Here is a 20,859-nt window from a genome sequence, read left to right as displayed (position 1 = left end):
TTTCATATTACGTGCCCTATGTAACTATACCTTTGTACTACACACCTACACCTCACTAATTACCAAGTCGCATATGTAAAGAAGTTTTAATTAAAAACAGCGACGCAAAAGTTAGAAGTGCCTACATTTCATTTTCGCTCATTAAAGCATAATAGCATTTTAGAATTTCTAACTTAAATTTATTCTTCTCGCCAATTTGTCGAATTATTTTTAGAAAGAGCTTTAAAAAAGATTCCGACTACCCACATCGCGATGTAAATTTTTTTGTCACACATGCTTGCATAATTTTGTCTTTGTAATACCCTATCTTTTCCTTTGGACATTAAAATTAGGGAGAATACAAAGGAGACTTATGTTAACTTAGTACGACATTTCGGTTTGGCTACGCGAAAACCAACAATTTGTCAGTCTCATTTTAAAGGGCGGCTAACTTTATATTAGAGAGACGTTTATTTTATGGTGGGTAGGTAAAGTTTGTTTTTTGAATACAATATGCTATAGGTACAGGCTTTAACATCAATAGGTTGTTATTGTTACTAAGTTGAATGCGTTTCTTATACCCAATTAAGGTCGTTATTACAACAAAAACTTTCCTACGCTACTAAAAATACAATAGAGGTATACTTCTAAGTCCCACTGTGTTATGAAATTTAACTGGAAATGTTACCAGTTTGGGGTTGAATCTTCCCTCCTCTGTTTTAATTGTTGCACTTTAGTTTAAATTGTACATTTTACTGACAACATTATGATAATTTTTTGATAATGTAGCGAACATTCTAGAAATATCGATAGACATCGAGGTGCCGTTAGAGATCTGTCATATAGATAAACGAATTGCGTTTCATTTCAGCTCTAATTACAACGGCGGAGTAACAAATGGTTCGCGCTGTTATAAATTGTGTACTCGTGAGTGATAAATAATATTTTACTGTTATAAATCCATTCATTTCAAGACTGTTATAAATTTCCTACAGGAGCAGGGACGATTTCTTTATTATCTCGTAACAAAAGACCTGTCTTGTGATAAGCCTGTTTACGAAGATTTTTGGAATGCGATCGGATGTGGCCTGCATAAGTTGGACTGGCGCATCATACCTAATATACTGGAGCTGGTATTCCAGGGTACCGTGGTGGAAATATTGGCCTCTTGCTTTAACCCCAGAGGAACGCCGCAACCTATTCGTAATTGCTTTTTCTTCAAGAATGGAAGAGGGGGGGTCGTCATGCAAGTTTTGAGAGAGGAGCAGTGCAGTGAACATTCCAGAAATCTAGATAGACCATGAAAAATTAGTCATTGGCGATAAATAACGAAGGCGTATGTGACGTAATCTTTTCGAGAAATATGACGTGTTTGTTCGAGAACGTTCAGGAATAGTCGTGTGTAATCGGAACCATTCGAGATTTTTCGAGGAAGAGGCGTTTGCTATATAAGCAAATCGAACTGCGTTTCAGACAGGTGAGTGGTGACTCTACAGCTACCGCGGATGTTAAACGAATCAGATCGGTTAATGATTAAAATGGCCGTTTTCATTAATAAAGCGCCATTTTGGGGCGTTTATTAATCAAGAAGTATAGGGCAACCTATACGTCAAGTACAAGGTCCAAAGTAGAGGTTTTCAAAAGAGATTCCGTTGTTGGCCGTCGTAGAGTTCAGGTCAGAAAAATGTTGGGTGTGAGTAACGGCAAAGTTACAAGAAAAAATGGCAAATGTTTATTTTTCGAGCATTGTCTTAAGCGTTAATCTCGTGCGAGTTTTTCATAAACAAGTTTACGGTTAAAGATGTTAAAACAATGGCAAGTGTAATGTAATAAATATATCCGGTCGCGGAAATTAATTAATTTGATTATGGAACCTGTGCGAAAAAGAATTATTTGTGCTACTAATGGAAATTAATTTTAAGTGAGTGTTTCACCCTGCAAATAAACAAAGATAGTTGTTGTCGGTCGATGACGAATTTAATTACACGTGTCGTTGAAAAAATGCACTGAAAAATTTATTCCTAACGACTAAGTGCAGATAAAGTTCTTGAACCCATTGGAGGCAGTCATTCCTCAGGTCCAATTTGCCGGTCTCCTTAGGTTAAGTTCTGAAGGCACAAATATGAAGGGCAATATCGAGTCTGTCTTGCATGAAAGTCCACCATCTCTAAGGGGTATTCTCGAGGAGATACTGTATATTTCTATTTGTTTTACTTACATGCTACTTAAGATTAAAAGTTTTTTCAAAGAAAATTGTGGTTCTTAAAGAAATTACCGAATCGCCTAATTGAATTTGCCTTAAATATATTGTGTAGATGTATCATCTATCTAGGATTTATTTACCTTTTTCTCACTTAAAGTTTGTTTTGCGTTAGTTAAAAAGAATATCCATATAAATGGATTCACTTTTTGTTAGTCATAACGAAAGCATTTATGGTGTAAAAGTTTTGTGGTAATGAATAATCGTAAAAGAACGTGGGTTTTAGGTTCATTTTATTGGGGTTGTAGGTAAATAAGGAAGAAGATAAAATAGGTATAAGTTCTCATGATGAGGATATGTCAATTCTGTATTATACATAGTAGTAGTGCCGGAAACCATTCCTTGCTCTTCAATAATTCGTTCCATTTTGCGGAAGACGTAACAAAACGCAAACTTTTGAAATCTACTTTATACAGTTACATTTTAGAATGCGACTTAACAATTGCTTTAAGAAAACAGAACTTGTTTGTTCAAGAATTTCGCCTTGATTGGAGCGGTCTGTGAATATTATCTTAGGATAAGAGAAAGTCTACTAAATAAACGAAATGTAAATTCGCACATTAATTACTTTACAAAAGGAGCGAAAATGAAGTTACTTATTTTATAATGGAGGCAAAATTCATTACTCACAGTCGTTTGTGATTCGGCCGCATTTGTTTTCCTTAGTTTAACCAACCTAAAGCTAAGGGAAATTACTTTCAATTGCCGAGCTTGAGAAATTGTTGCAAGGCAGTAGGTTGATGCAAGCGGTTTATTTTGTTGTCAGTCGCAGCGCACAAGCTGAAACCGGAAAAGTGACATCAAAGGATTGATTGTGTCAAAGGAAAGTAGTACAGGAAGAACGTCAAGATGGGTTGCCAGACAGATAACGATTACATTTCGCTTTCTTGTCTACGGGAACTGTCTTGATCGTTACAGAACGAAATTCTTGTAGGATGAATCTTGTAATTTAGACATTAGGTTTCGGTAAATTAACGATTCGGTCAGCGACTATAGCTAATCTGCATTAATTTATTTAAATTGATTTTCGCCCACAAACTTAATTGCAATTTATAGCTAACTGGGAGAGCCTCGCTAAAACCGAAATGTCATAATTAACAACCGTATTGGTAATCCTGCCATAGCTTAATTGAATTTTTCTTTGGAATAGTAAATTAGAGCGGTAGTTAGTGCTCTAACTTCCATTCCACCCTTATCTTCAATGCGCGGTGAATAAACTTTAGTAATACAATTTATTGCCTCCTAAAATTGAATTAGGTGTCGGTTGCGTAAATTTAACAAGTAGGTAGAGCTTCGATAAGGTACGTCAAACAATAACAGGTGCTTTGAGGTCTTAAATGTGTTCAGTTCCTCGAGCAAGGGCGAAATTAGCTAGGTACGAAGAGTTTCAAGTTCTGAAATACCGTAATCATCCGGATTATCCGTACTGCTTTGAAAACCGAAAGGAAACGTTTACATTTCAAATGTGACGAAGCACCGAGAATATAAATTCCTGGTCCTTTCTTTGTCAACATATTCTTTCGAGTGGAAAACTCTCCAGACTTTTATCAAAAAGTGTTATCGCCGGATAAATGGTCGCGCTGCAATTGTATGAAAAATAACGTTTCGCAATTCCGATAAATGGCGCGGAATCTGATTGATCCTTTAGAATTATGACAAATTGTAGCTCATTTGTTTCAAGTGGATCCCATAAATTTTGAGGTGTTATGCAAACAAATGGAATTTTGTAATACCGTTGAAAATCTCAAGTAGCACTTTGTTACAGTATTTTTCCGCTTTGCTTAACAAGATTTTCTTAAAGGCATTATGCTCCTGTACACAATCGCAGCTGACTTGTTTATTTTTAATTTTCGTTTCCGCTTTAGTAATCTCTCCCCAGAATATTTATTTCTGAAAATTTATCCTAATAAAATAAGTAATTCCTAGATAGCTAAACTATCAGACGACAAACGAATAAAAAAAAGGAAAATGCCTACTGTGGGTTCCAGGGATAACGAGAGGCGACGCGCCACTGGTGTGAGAAAAAGATCGAGAGGGAGGGTGTACAACACATGCATTGAAAAAGGTGAATTCCCAACGGTGTTCAAATGTGCAAAAATCTTGCCAATACATAAGGGTGGAGACGCCGAACTACCAAACAATTACAGGCCTATCTCCATACTGCCAATATTAGGAAAAGTTTTTGAGTCAATTATTAAATGTAAATTAATTAAATTTGTGAATAAATATAATATCATTGGACCTGCACAATATGGCTTTCGGAGCAAGTATTGCACAATTGATCTTTTAAGTAAATTAGTAAGTGACTTGGTCGATGGTTTTGAAAACAATAAGTACTCCATGATGCTATGCTGCGACTTATCTAAAGCATTCGACTGCGTAGACCACGACATCTTAAGTACCAAACTAGAATTTTATGGCATTAGAGGAATGGTATTAAGGCTCTTCCAAAGCTATTTGCGAGATAGGCAACAATATGTAGATCTAGGCACTGAAACTTCTAGTCCAGGTTATATTAAATATGGAATACCACAAGGTTCAATTCTTGGGCCTATACTATTTATTATTTACGTAAACGATTTGCAAAAGTATACGAACCCCGCAACTTGTTTACAATTCGCGGATGATACCTCTTTAGTTTTTTCGGATTTCCAGATAACAAACCTTGATTGTATACGAGACAGTATTGTTGGTAAACTAGGTGATTGGTTTTCAGCAAATAAATTAACTCTAAATAAACAAAAATCAAAAAGTATAACGTTTTCGTTAAATAGAAGTTTTTCTACAGGAGATTGTGTTAAATTGCTGGGCCTTTATATAGATGATAGACTAAATTGGCAGAAACATGTCCAATATCTCAGCGGAAAGTTGAGTTCCTTAATTTATTTGTTTTACCAACTTAAGAAATTATTGCCGTTAACGTATTTGTTAAATGTGTACCACTCGCTATTCCATTCCTGCTTACTGTACGGTATAACACTCTGGGGAAACTCGAGCGATGAAATAAAAATATTTAAAATTCAAAAAAAGGTTATTCGCATTATATCAAATGCAGAGTACAGAGCACATTGCAAGCCATTATTTATTAACCTAAAAATTATGCCGGTACCTACACTGTACATATATGCATCTTTGTTGGAGATACACAAGAAGAGGATGACGTTCACCAGAGTCTCGGAATTGCATAAGCATTATACACGAAGCTTAAATGATTTAACAATAAAGCGCTTCAAAAAAACCACTTCGAAAAAAAATTCTTTGGACCTCAAATTGTACAATCACCTACCAAATTATGTTAAGGAAAAAAATGATAAATCATTTAAGCAAAAAATTAAACAGTTTCCCTTGAAACATAGTTTCTATAGCACAGAAGAGTATTTGGTGAACAAAGTGGTAATGTAGAGCGGAACATAAATTTTATTATTATTATTATTTACAACGTGATTTTTTTAAAATGTATTTTGTATTTTCGATTTACTATTTATATATACTGTTACTGTATTACCGTAATGTAATGTGAGAGTGCGTGTGTAGGTGTGTATGTCGGTGTGTATGTCGGTGTGTATGTTTGCAATTTTATACTTATAAATATTACATGTATGACTCCTGTAAATTATTTATAATCCAGCAGGAATAATAAATCTTGAATCTTGAATCTTGAAGAAGCAAAGATAAGGGATTCGAGTAAATCTCATTCGCAAGTTTATTTGCCTAAAAACTCCTATATTACATTGACATACACAAAACCTACTTCGAATGGAATTCCAGCAATTAAAAAACATGATTAAGATTAGAGTCCGGAAGATCAATACTTAGGAAACTTGATCTTCGACTCTTATGTTTCCTTTGTGCCATACTATGCTCGACAATGCCATCGTTGTCAGCAAAGACCTACTTTGTCGTCGATTTCATTTTCAGCAACGTATTGAAAGCGTTTTGGAAGCTTTTAAATGCACGTTTCAAGTTTGTTTAGACTATTGAGGTATAACTATATTTTTTTCTGATTTATATCTTAGGCCAGTTTTAGATGATAAAATTTCTATTTATCTACTGTTGCGACATATCCCCGCGCACAAATAGCATTAAAATTAAACAATATAGGTACTTAACGAAATCACAATTCAAATTAAATTAAAAGAAAAACAAATACATTTGCAAATGATTGGATTAAATCACACCAGCGGGTGAAAGTAGTAGCAGCGGCAATCTGGATGTGACTTGAGCGCCACCAGAAGATTAAAGCCTTGCTTCTGATCAAGCTCGGCGGTTTCGGAACGGTCTTGGAGATTGGTCAGAAACGGTTGCCACAGGCCAGTCAGTTAAATAAACGGCTTAGTCCTTGGAAAAGCAGTTTTATTTCGTGAAAGGATGCATATAATAAAAATTTCAAAACCGTGCCGTATACGAATATAGTGGTAAATTTACCCTAAATTTAACATGGCTTTAGAAGAATGAATAAACACGCCCATAAGTTTTAATTTGAATTTTATTAGATTCTTGACCAAGCAAAGTTCATTTGGAGTGAGTGAGTCAAAAATTAGTTGAATTTCGTTTGGAATTTGAGGATTTAGAGCTTTCCCACTGTCCGCTGGGAGTTAAGACAATCATTGAGGTCAGAAATGAATCATTTCTGTACCGGGATGGGGATTTGTACCGAGAAAAGAGATTTTTTACTGTTAAAGATTTATTATTGTATTTCGGGAAGCACTGTCCACGACTTTGAGTGCGTTGAAATTAAATTTTTAGGGAAGTTATACGAGCAGGCGCAGGCCATTTTGTTACGAGACCGAGAGCGAATTGTATCCGGATAAATAATTAGCAGTCGGACTAAACTATGGCGACGCCAACGGTATTCTATGGCACGCCATTTTACTATTTAATGACAAACTGTTTAAATATTAAAATATAATACATTTGTTATATTATTTAAAAAAATCAAATGTATGAAAACAATTATTATTATGTCTATACATAAAATTAATGTATTAAATTTAAGACATAAAATAAATTTAAAATATACGGCTCAGAATAGGGAAAGTCCCGAATTATAATTATGTCTATACATAAAAACGATTGTATTTTATTATCATGTCACATAATAATAATAGATTTTTATTATGTCGTGACATAATTATAACTTAAAACGATTAGTTGGATAATTAAATGAGTGTCATGAGTTGTATTATATTTTAAGGTAGAAAGAATTATATCTTTAATATTTTGGAATTAGTATAATTTGCTGTATTATTATTATGTCACTACATAATTTTAATTTACTTTCCGTATTTATTATTATGTCATGACATAATAATAAATGCGTATTTAATATTATGTATAGACATAATAATATTTCTGCCAATTGTTATTATGTCATGACATAATAATAATACATTTTTGTTCTCCTTTTTTACATTCGATACAATTCCTTTTATGTCTATTCGAATTATTATTATGTACATAATTTTAATTCGGGACTCAGTAATGCTGAGCTTGGCAACATTGTAAATTGCCGAACCGGTAACTGAGACACGGCCAGAAGATTCCCTTTTGATACCTCATACATAACCACAAATGCCACATTTAAAATATTTAGAAACCTTATGTGTTAAAAGATGTATTTTAAGATTCCTTTTGATATATGTTGCATAATCACAAATATCACATTTTAAGTCTCTAGAAACCCTGTGTGATAAGAGATGTACTTTATGACTTTGTTTAATATTTGTTGCATAATCACAAATATCACATTTGGAGGCCGTGTCTCAGTTACCGTTTCGACGATTTGCAATGTTGTCAAGCGTAGCACGACTGCTTTCTGAATTAAAATTATGTACATAATAATAATCCCGGAATTAAAATTATATACATAATAATAGTTCAGGAATTAAAATTATGTACATAATAATAATTTCCGTATTATAAGAATCAATGCATAAATTCAATTGGCGTATTTCTTATTATGTCGTGACATAATAATAAATGCGTAATTAAAATTATGCGTAGACATAATAATAATTCTGGTAATTCTTATTATGTCATGACATAAATGTAATTAATTTTTCTTCTGTTTTTTTAAATTGTAACCAATTTATATTCTGTCATTATATAGTAAAATGGCGTGCCATAGTATCCCTAGTGTAATAGGCTCCGTAACAAATTTAATGCCCAGTAACTAGTTAGACTACCGGTTGCGCTATCGGTGGTGTCGCTAGGTATCCTCGTCTAATAAGGCACTTAAAGACGACTATTGTCCTGTAACCTGAAAAGAATAACTTTGTGCTACTTAATTCTGAGGAGCACTCATCAATAACTGGCACCAACTTAAGTGGTTCTAACCAAACAAAATAAATCAGTCAGTACAATTTTGAAATAAGCATGAATAAATCAAAAATTATAAAAAAAACCGGTGCGCTTCCCGGGAGACGTTTTGTGCTATATGTTGGGCTGGTAAACCATCACAATTATTAAAAAATTACCACTCCATATCTCTAGCATGGAAACGTGTGCCGAATTTATGAATGAATTAAAATCGTCGTTATTCTTATTATTAATATGTAAGACAGAAATTCTTTTGTTACAGTAGGTGCACTATCCTTTCTCTATTATTTTCTTCGTTTTTTATGTTTCAGTAGTGTATTTTTCATTTCACCATGTTACTTTATTTTTACTCTTGAATAAGTTCACAATGTATTTATTTTCTTAACCAAAGTTACACCATTACATAGGTAGCTTATAAAGCTCTCGCCACTGGTACTACTATTACTAGAATTGTAAGTTATTTTTTCGTCGTGCATTTCGTAGTACATAATATTAACTTGGTTTTTTGTGATGGTAACCTCAACACGACAATAAGTTAATGAGACACTTATCTTCGGATCATCTATTCTTATTAAAGTGAAGGTACCTCGGATTGTTAAAACTGGAATTAGGTATACGGAAAATCAAAGAAAATATCTGAGGTTGGGCTTTAGGAAAACTACAGTATGCATTGTTTATTAAATTATAAGTGACTTGAAACCATTAACATTTTATTGAATTAAATACGTAAGTACGTACAAATTGAACATTAAAAAACGCACCTTATTTTTTGAAACAGTCTCCTATAGTCTCTTCTCTATTGAACGCTGAAAATGTGGGAGAGGTGGCTCTAATTACTCTAACGAGACTCCAATTACCACGACTCCACTGTATATTCAAATGGTGAACGTGGACAGGGGCGGACTGGGTACTTACGGGCCAGGTGGAATTGCATAGGTTACGGGCCATTAAAGTATTAGTGTAATGAAGATTTTTGGAAAAGATGGTTTTAGGGATAAACTATGTATAAAAAAATTGAGAACACTCTTGTACTCCCCCAGTATGCAAGACAAAGCATCTCTTTTTCTACTTGTTTATTTCATTAATCAATGAGTATGAAACCTACGGTGATCTGGTTTGTCATATTGTTTTGTTATCAAAAGTAGTTAGTAAATACCTACGGATTTTCAAAAAGATCGAATGAATTTTACTTAGTAATAACAAAGTGTTAATTTTAGAGATTACTGTTTTTACATTTTTCCCTAAAAACAATAACAGTTGAAAATGAGCGTTCCGGGCCAACTGTATCTTATAGAAAATTTTATTCTAAACAAGTTCATTTCTATTCATTTTTTTCCTCAGAGCAATAGTTAACGAGCTATTGGCAGTCAAATGTGAAAAAACACGAAATTTTCACATTTTCTCTTCGTTTTTTGTTTATAACAATATGTTCCGGTCGTTTCCGGCCAGGGGGGCTATGATTTTCCGATTCAGCGGATATTTTTACATAGAATAAGTTTGGTTTCGTTCAGTGAAATGACAACATCCAGTTTATACTACTTTTAGAGCTAATTTGACTGGACTACAATGAGAGAAACGTGTTAATAATTTATTAATAGTGCGAGAAACTAAATACAGCACATACTTATAAATTTCGAACGGGCCATTATGACCTACAGGCCAGGTAGCAATCGCCACCCGCCCCCCCGGGCCAGTCCGCCCCTGAACGTGGAAATATTTATCTAAAAGGAATTAGTTGAATGATGAAATACTCCGAACGGATTTGAGCAGGTAGGTATACATAAATGAGAAGGATTCAAAGAGGTACAGTAACAATATAATTTTTTTATATTTATAAGCAATTCTAAACAGATGATTGTAACTGCACTTTGATTAACCTCGTCAGCAATAAATAATGTACCGAATGCCATGGACGATCGAAATTTGAATTTTGATATAAAGTCGATACACAGCTTGCATCAGGTGAAGGCATTAAATCATTATTAATCTGCAAAAAATTATTCGGAACGGCTGAAGCGCCACATAAATATTGCAGGAATTGACGGATTTCGATATTAATGCCCACTTTTAACGCCAACTTTAAAAACGTAAAATGGGAAAGGGGATGAAATCCTCGAAGCCCTTCAAAACTAATCGGAAAGGCACAATTATTGGCTCACTCCATTCCACTAATTTTTTTGAAGTTCCTAAATTAATTACATGGCGATTTCCAGGACACAGATTCCAATCGACGATTATTAGAATCAATAAATAATTTTGTCTCCCTCTTTGCAGGAGAAAGTAATATTGACGTTTTTTTTTTGTAATAAAGAGGGAATTCTACTTTCAGTAGATGGGTAAACACGAAACGCTTTGGAAGCGTTAAAATTTTTGCGGAAGGGAAAATAAGCCATTGAAAATACTTGCAGATTTAGATACCACTTCTCCTCGCACTTCCCTATTTTATCAGCCCTTGAACTTAAAAAGTCAACACCTTGTGCGTATAATTGAGAGTAGGTAATCCAGCAAGCCGTAGGCTGGTCAAATACTACTTGTAGCACTAAAAGGACTTAATTTATTATCGTTAGTGAAGAAAACGGCGGTTTGGGCCATTGATGAACCAACCGCATTTAATTAAACCGAGATGCTTTCGACTCATTCGACTAGATTGTATACATACGAAGTGGACACAACTATTGAAAATCTCAACGTGCGTACGATACGCCCCTTGAATTCACTTATTTTTCAATTTCTTGTACTATTCACCGGAATACAAAAGAGGCGCACGCTTAAGAAACGGTCCGATTGAGCAGTTTTTGATCACCCTACATCGAACGAGTCTCTTTAAATAAGGAACATCACGAGTGCAGACTATCTCAAGTTGTCAGTTTTTCTAGCGCCTTCTCGTCCCTAGTAATAAGGTGACCAAAACCTCTTAATGAATAGAAGTAAAGAAATAATCCGTCATCCACGGGACAGTTACGCGTTACACTACGGTGCAGAGCACATGCCATACGCTGTTAAGTCTTTCATTTCCTTCAAATCAAAAGTGCTGGCTCTAAAGAGCTCGAAAAGTTTGAGGACCACCACGATAAACGTTTTCATTTATCCCCAACAATAACGAGCATCATCACCTTATCATAAGGAAACAGCGAGAACTTAGAACGAGAAATATAGGCAGCATGTAATTAATAGGAATAATTTACCGGGAGGCATTTGCGAGGTTGACAATAATTTCGTGTATTTTCATTTTAGTAGTTTGCAAATACCTAGTTTCAATCGGCGCTTTGATGGAATCAGTCATTCATGTAACCTTTCAATAGTAGTTATTGCGCACGACTTTATCTAAATTGCCCTTTCGGTTAATTCTATCGTTTGTTTATATAGTGCTTGTACATTTTCAATAAAAGGACGAGTTGGAAAATATAATTAGGTTCGTTCAAAGCGCGTGGAATTAAATTTACCTATTGCTGTCATATTGGGGTTGTTTACGTCGAACAGGTCAAAAAAATAAACTTTTTCCCGATTATAACTATGAGACATACTTCTACCTCGAATGTGTTTACGTGAATAAATAAGAACGACAGTGTGCTCCACTACAGACCACTCTTTTGCTAACTGTTTCCTAATATTGATTACGAAAACTGAATATTGTCGCAAAATTTTTCCGATATTACTTAAAATTTTGATCATACTAACGTATAAGCAGTCCGCGAGCCAGCAATTAATAGATTTTCCAAGTCTCTCTCTGTCGATATCGTAAAATGCTGCAGAGAGTTGTATGCACGAAGCGCCATGTAGTATGTCAGATGCGCTTCGGCGGTGGTCTCCCAAGCACGCTGAGAAAAATGAATTTTAATCATTTCTTTCCGAATGAAAATTTATCAAATTATAGCTTACCCAATACCTCGAAGAAAAAAAAATGGTGAATTATACGTCAACTGGTCACACCATAGAATTGTCACACAAACATTACAAAATATATACAAGGTCGCAGATATAGATGGAACCAAAGCTCTCACGCTCAAACCATTTGAGATATAGACATAAAAATTACAACGCTTTCTTTCAAATTATTTCACATATTTTTTGCAGGAAACGCAAAGGAGCACACATAAACCCGACATTCTGCGTGTGCCCTTTCCAGAGCAACCTTTTTTGCACTGACAGGATATAAAATTCAGCAAGGCCTAGTGCAGCTTGCTTGAATGAATAAAATATGGGCTTCGTTCCTTTGCGCATATCTTCCTCTGAGAAATGATAATGGGAGAGGTGGCAATGCACCTCCAAAATAACACAAGTACGTACATTGCCGATACATAGTACGTACAGCACTGGATTTACGGGCGTACATTTTACGTACACTTACGGTTCATGTACGTACAATTCACGTACACGATACGTTATTGTTGCACTACTTTGTACATGCTAGGCCCGTACTGTGCCGTACGTATCGATATGTACCTATAATATACGTACATAACACGTACTTTTCTCACCATACATAACACGTACTAGTAGCAAAAATAACGTACTATGTACGTGAAATGTACGCACATGAACCGTAAATGTAAGTTCCAGCGCCCTAGGTACTATGTATTTGCAATGTACGTAGTTGGGTTATTTGGGAAGTAACCGTGTGGTTCAATCAACTTTCTATTAAACAATAACGTGATTGTATACCTAATAACCGTGCGCGGGCGGATATTCCTTTGCGTTTGCATTACGATTAAGTACAGGGAAGTTGTTCTTTTGCAATTATAGAAAAAATGTATGTGGTGGAATACCTTATACATTAGGTTTGAGCGTAAAAGCTTTAGTTCCGTCTTTACCAGGGTCCTTGTAAATTTTTTATGTTTGTTGTGACCAGCTGACGTATTACCCACGACTAGTCAGCTAACTTTCTTTTCTTTAAGATATTGACTTAGCTATAATTTGATATTGACGACAATAAACGTCCTTACGTGCTAGTACTACTATATACTGGGTGATTTATTTTGATAGAATGAACGTGATTGTGTAAATTGGCTGTCGGTCGGAAAGGATCATTCTTTTTTCATTTTCATGCAGCAAAAACGTTTTTTCGACATAATTGTGCTCTCATTATCACAAGAAGTAGATGCCGTCATCAGCCCCTGTGCAGATTGTGTCTGCTGATTTCTGCGATGGACACGCTTCGTACATCCATTTAGAATCATGTTTTGTGGATCCCAACCCAATGGTACTACCCAAGTTTCATTGTCCATTTCTAGATTGGAAAAGAGGTTTTTATATATCTTATATTATATTACTTATATTATCCCTCTCTTGCAAGTTAAAGCAAAACTTATGCATGTAACGTAAGAAAGTACAATATGCGATATGTTTGTCTTTACTAGAAGCATCTGTGGTTAAATTTCAAAAAATTATCTCCACAAACAAGAAACTTGACATTCCGCAGTTTGCGCATGCTCACATTAATTCTCAATACTTTTCTTTGATGAGGGGCCAAAGCCGAATTCAAAAAGAACGAACTAAATATCTTGAATACCATTATTGGAACTTAATTTTTTTTTGATTTCTAATTTCCTGGTTAATAAACGATAAATATTGCAACGTGATATAAACACAAATTTATTGATTGTTTGAATGAAAATTTCGTCCCTTTTACCTATTTAGTAGTGAAATTCGCTACTGCGGTCAATGTTTCGCTAATAATCCAAAGTAATAATTTTTAAAGTGAAACGTTTCGTTTTAGCGCATTTTCCAAAATTCCAACTCATGTTGGAACGCGCTATTATGTTCACTTTTCCGTCCGTCTGTCCATCCGTCAGAGGCCTTAACTATTCCTGCAGTTTTCAAGATATTTAGTTCGTTCTTTTTGCATTCGGTAATAAAAACCTTGACGATTAAAGGCCATCGCGCCGAAGCCGAAGCGCCTTTTTCGCTCACATTGATTTAAATAGGAAAACGCTAACTTCCGACAATGGCCGAAATCTACCAAATTGAAGGGAAATCGTATCCCAACTTATCAGTATTAACTATTTATTATTGTTTGTTGCTAACTTTGGCGATTGCAACCACTACTTGTACTGCGTCTCTGGTGCACAGATTTTCTGGATGGTACTCGTAATGTGAGTGTTTATTTATGATTTTGTTTCGGTGCGGGTGATTCTACCGAGCCACAAAGCTCTTCCACGCCTTGCAACACTAGGGATGTTTGCAAAATTGCTTGGCAATATGTTCATATGATTTCAGGATGACGTCGGTAAAAATATCGACTGCATCCTGAAGATTAGTTGATGTCGATTGGCATTCCTCGAGGGGATGCTCCCTTAAGTTGTTTTCGAAGAGATATTATATAAAAGTGTGTCCGTGGTCTTGGGGTTTCAATAATCCTTTTGGACAACCTGTTTATAGTGTATTTTAAAAGAAATCAATTTGATATCGGGTTGTTACGAACGCAGGTTCATTGGCTCGATTAAGTATTTCTAGGTTATTACTTATTAGTATTACTAAGGTTAATGTTAGTGCTTCCTCCATGTACTATGGTGAGCATTTGAACATTGAACTACACCATATAATCAGGTGTTCTAACAACTTTGCCATCGCACTGCTGAAACTACTAGACAGTAGACTGACATCTGGAAGTCTTCACCAATGCTGAAAATGATCAATCTATGTGCGCATGCGTATTCTGTGCATTGTCAATTTACTAATTTATAGGGACAGTATTTTGAAATTTGAACCAAAGATTTTTCTAGCAAAGGTAAAAATATCGCATATCGTAAACATCAGGTGTGCGGATTCGCAGACTGCGCAATGCTGAGTTTCTTATTTATAAGAATATTTATGCCATAACCTATTTCCCTTTGTAGACATAAATTGTTCGTTACATGACCTTTCGGGAAGTACTGATCAATCCATGGAAAATGCGCGTAACAACGTTTTTCTCATTTTTGCAATCTGGGGCCCAAGGTATTTACGAAAGAACGTATCCTAATAAATCAATCGACTACTGTGAACTAATTAGAATTATTAATTTAATAAACGGTGAACTTCGTTTTTGTGCGAATATAACAATGTAATTCGGAACAAAACAGAAATAAATAGCGGGTTATATACGGTAATTTTGAAGCAAGCTTTTTTGCCTAGAAAAGATATCAGTTTCAGGGGATGATTTATTGGGGTTCAGCTACACGTAAAATAAGAATAAAATAAAATAAATAAAGTATTATTCATAACGAGGGGCCCATTTAATGACACTATGCACAATTTTCACATAACTGTCCCTGTGTATGTAGGACAATTAATTGTTTCAAATAGAAACCTAAACTTTTTATTGAATATTCCTATTCTACACCGGAAAATATTAAACTTTCCTGAGAAACGTTTTTTTCTTACACTTGTCATTTTTTGAAGCTACTCTTGTAAAAGTGCGATTTTTTTGTGCTAGGAAGCTCTTTTGTCAAGAATTTGGCACATTTTGTATGTAAGAAAGAAATGGCCGCTTTAACGTTGAGCTGTACACAAGGAAACGGAGAGGGATCTGATAAACATAAAACCAGAAATAACAAATAAATTAAATGTTCCTGTTCGCATGCAGGGCGTTTGTTCACATCACAATTACAGGTATTTTATAAGGTAAGGAAAATGTTTCTCCTGCAACCGCTCCGCTCCCAGTAATTTTTTTAAATCTTCAAACGAGGAATGAGAGTTCAATTTAGAACCCTCTTAAGATAGTGCATTTATGGACGAGTAGGCCGCGGAACGTTAGCGCCCCCCCGCTTACTAGAGCCAGAGGGTAACTATTTGCGTCGTTACACCTTACCATCCTCAGGCGCAAATGTATCTTTCTGAATCCTCACTAAGCGTTGCACGGATTCCGTCTTATCGTAGGACTCGGTTTAGTTTATATTATGCTAAAAAACTACTCTCTAAATTCATAGATGCTTTCTTTCAAATTTTGGTGGACCGCATATTTATAATGACGTTAATAAATTGCGTGGTGTCATTTCACAACCACTGTTGCGTATGGCTTTACTACTACGACGAGTCGTATTTTGCATACAATATACGAGTACACTCATCTAATTGATGGATTTAAAGTTTAGGTACACCCACATTTGATTATCACGATTTAATCTAAACTCTACCGCTACCCCATTTCTCAATTTCCTCTAAATTTAATTTTCGAAAATGATTTCATAATTTAATTTTTTAAGCACAGCATTTACCTTGAGGCGCAGAATACGTTTCGTGTAGAATGTAATTTCAAATCAGGATGAGGCGGCGCGCTTTAAAAATGTAGGCGACACTCCTACCTCTAGTCATACGTATCTGCGTCGAAACTCACGTTCAGTTCGCCGAAAGATTTTGGACGGAAATGCAACGGTCAGTCGAGCCGGCCTGTTTTCACTAGCCCCGGATAGGCGACCGGCCGGCCAATTCTTCCCATCGATAAAATCGCAATGTACTATTCAGCAACGATAATGGCCGGCCGGCCAGCACTGACATGGACTGTCGGCGGACTGAGCGTGAATGTCGAGCTTCATTAAACTGCGAAAATAGTACAATTCCGAACAAAACAATAAACTATTGCGACTTGTTGACGAAAGATCTACTATCTATTGCGAATTATGATTGAAAATTGAATGAAAAAATTCTATGTATAGAAGAAGAAATAGTCTAAGAGCTGGAATATGATTTCAAAACTTCAACAAACGTAATACTGCTCTCAACGTGGCAAAAGGCTGATTTCAAATCTAATCTAAAGGTGACGCTTTCCTTCTTCACGTCTTATTTAAGGCGAAAACCTTTCTTCCGAAAATCAAAATTATAACAACCAATCATACACAATTGACAACAAAGACTATCCCCTCAACGTACGTTAATAGACCAGAAAATAGAGGTCGAATAATTTTTATAAATCAATTTCTTATCAGACATTAAGAGACTTAATTCTAGGAAAAAATAAAATTTTATCTCTCTTAGCTACATAGAAAAGGCGATAAATCACATCCACCTGTCAATTAAATTAAGCATTTACATTTGATAACAGATAAACACTAAACAAAATTCCCAGAAATTTCTACGTTCAATAAAATAAAAATGTAAACAAAATCAACCTTGACTGCCTTCCCGTATGACACAAATAATCCCCACGCCCTTACATAGACCAAGGACAAATTAATAAAATTTAATTACAAAAGTTAATTACACAAAAAGGAGACCGCCCTATCTACTATCGTGAAAATATATGTTAACATATACATTATATTCTGTGTTAATAGAATATGTTGAGGTTAAACAGTTAAACAGTCCTCTCTTACTCTTACGACAACCAGTTTCTCTTCAGTAGGGATATTCTCTCGGATATTCTATAATGTCAAATAAACTCAAATGTATCAAACAGAAAATAATGATGAAAAGGAATAGAATCTAAAAAGATTCTTAATCACGAAGTTTGTTAATCTTTGGAAATGATGCCCTACCTCGAGAATCGAAATTCTTAACAATAGGGTTTCACAATTACTTCAAGTTCAATTGTGAATTTAATGTTTATGCTAAATCAGACATTGTAACAGCCCCCATAAATTTTTTCAAAGCAGATACGGTGTGCATCGAATCGCGAGCTAATAGGATTTTAGATACCGTAATGCGCGTTGATACGCGAACACACATCGTCCGTCATTTATCGTTTCAACTCCAACGCCGACTAATACATCTTCCTTTGCTACGCATGAAATCGCTTCCCAAAGAGAACTTACCGGCTCTCATTTCAGAATATTGTCCCCACTTCAATGTGTCTCGATGAAACATCGTAGTGCCATAAAGGAATGTCTAATTGAAGAACTTGGGTATTTACCCTTCTGTCGTATGTGTGGCAAGTATATTAGCACGGATGGTATCTATTGCAGTTTGAGTATTTACAGTAACTGACGAGCATAGTTTTGCGGTTCTAGAAACTCTTAAGGGTGCATTATTATGCATAATATTACCGCAGCGCATCTCGGCTTTCGTTCTTGGTTCTCGTATTGTGGAAAGCAAGCACTCGGGAAATGCCATTCATGCAGCGATAGTGTGAAAACTTTGACACTCTTCATTCTGAAATTAGTTTGAATATCAGAATATCGAATAGGCATTCGTGGACAGCGGCCCGGCATGTACAATCCGTGCAAAGTTCCCTTCCCTTAGCGATATGAGCCGTGGACTGGCATTCACTATTTTTCAATGGAGATTTGGAATCAAATGTTGAAAACTTTTACACAGTCATCTACGACATTAAATGTATGTGTTCCAAAAATTAAATGTTTTAAATCAACGTACCCGCCATGGTTTAGTAGTAAACTACATAAGCTGATTAGGGATAAGAAGCTCGCCCACAAAACATATAAAGCATCTCAGAGCAACATCGATTATCAAGTTTTTACCGAGTTGCGAACTCAGTGTAAATCCTTGACCACACAGTGCTATGACACCTTTATTAAAACCTGTGAAGAAAATGTTACTTTAAATCCGAAGTCGTTCTGGAAATTTTATCATAATATGAACAAAACTTCTATTATCCCTCCTTTGATGATAAAAGATGATGAGTCCACATCTGACCGTCGTGAAATTGCCAATCATTTTGCCAAACACTTTTCTACAGCTTTCGTGGAGGGCCGCATTCACGAAAATTCGTTCTCCACGACCAGTGAAATCGCGCTCGCTCAGTTCAAAATAACGGCCGAGGAGGTTTTTGGCGGTCTATCAGCTATTGATGAATTTGGAAGCACAGGACCGGATGAAATTCCACCAAAATTTCTCAAGAACTGTGCTCAATCAATATTCCGACCATTGTTCCTTTTATTTTCATCTTCGTTGGAGAAAAGTGTTTTTCCGAGTGCCTGGAAGAATTTGAAAATTACACCGATTTTCAAGAATGGAATCAAGCCCGATTACAATAACTACAGACCAATATCCATCCAGTCGGCTATACCGAAACTTTTCGAATCCATAGTTGTCCGGCAGTTCACCCAGGCCTTCTCGCAAGTGTTATCGGTTAATCAACATGGTTTTACAAAAGGAAGATCCGTGGAAACAAACCTGTTTCTATACTTGAACCGGATTTTTGGTTCTCTTGATCAAGGTATTGAAGTGCACTCGATCTACACAGATTTTTCCAAAGCATTTGACCGGGTTAACCACAAATTGCTGATATTCAAGCTAAAAAAGTACGGTCTAGGTAACCAAGCAGTGAAATGGTTGGAAAGCTACTTAGCTGGTCGTAAAGCACGAGTCCAAATCGATGACACTTTGTCGGATCCCATTGACATCAAATCTGGAGTTCCGCAAGGGACACATTTCGGCCCGCCTTTGTTCCTGGCATACGTCAACGACATATCTTCGATATTCTCCTCAAATCATGCCCTTTTTGCTGACGATCTTAAGCTCGACTACAGACCTATCGAGAACACCCTGGATGTGCTGATCCTTCAACAAGATTTGGTACAACTTGAAATATGGGTATTAGATAATGATTTGCAACTGAACTTAACCAAATGTTGTTCAATTTGTTTTTCGAAGAAATCATCGCCTTCTGTTCCGCTCTACCATCTTTGTGGTCAAGAACTTCAACATATGGGCATCATCAAGGACCTGGGGGTAGTACTTGACACAAAATTGAATTTCCAGCATCACTACGATCATGTTATTTCGAAGGCTAGCAAAATGGTTGGGCTCATTCGTCGCCAATGTAAGGATTTCTTCAACATAACCGCACTGAGGACTTTATACTTCTCCCTGGTTAGGTCGCATCTGGACTATTGCTGCACGATCTGGTCACCATACTACTTAACTCACGTCAATCGGTTGGAAAAGATACAGAACAATTTTCTTCGCCTTATAAAGTACAAATTCCTTCTTCATGGAATCATTTTGGATCGCACTGAAAATGTCCGACTTTACTTGGGAATACTGACTCTTAAACAGAGGAGAAATTTACTTACCGCATGTTTTGGTTTCAAACTACTAAATGGTCACCTAAACTGTCCGGATATTTTATCCACTATTAATTTAAACGTACCGATTTGTTCGTTCGGCTCGACTTCTACATGCACGACAATGCCGAACGCTATACTTCCAAAACAGCCCTTTAAACCGCATGGTTGACCTGATCAACAGCTTACATCTGAAAATCGATTTCTTCGGACTGCCACTAGCCGCCTTCAAACGTTCTGGGAATTCACTGTTGATCCAATAAACAAGTTTTTCGCTATCTCTCCTACACGTCGATCTTGTCCTTCGTTTTATTGATTTATGTTGTGTATTTTATTGTGTATCACTATAATTTTAATTTGTAT

General features: G+C 35.8%; 1 protein-coding gene across 1 annotated transcript in view; it reads right to left on the bottom strand.

The window, feature by feature from the left end:
• LOC116168013 overlaps positions 1-20,859 on the bottom strand; it is a 171,319-nt gene that overhangs the window by 57,356 nt on the left and 93,104 nt on the right. The gene's annotated exons all lie outside the window — the stretch shown is intronic.

This window comes from Photinus pyralis, unplaced genomic scaffold (genome assembly GCF_008802855.1).
Source record: "Photinus pyralis isolate 1611_PpyrPB1 unplaced genomic scaffold, Ppyr1.3 Ppyr1.4_LG4, whole genome shotgun sequence".
Classification (NCBI taxonomy): domain Eukaryota; kingdom Metazoa; phylum Arthropoda; class Insecta; order Coleoptera; family Lampyridae; genus Photinus; species Photinus pyralis.
This window is presented reverse-complemented; position numbering and strand designations above follow the sequence as displayed.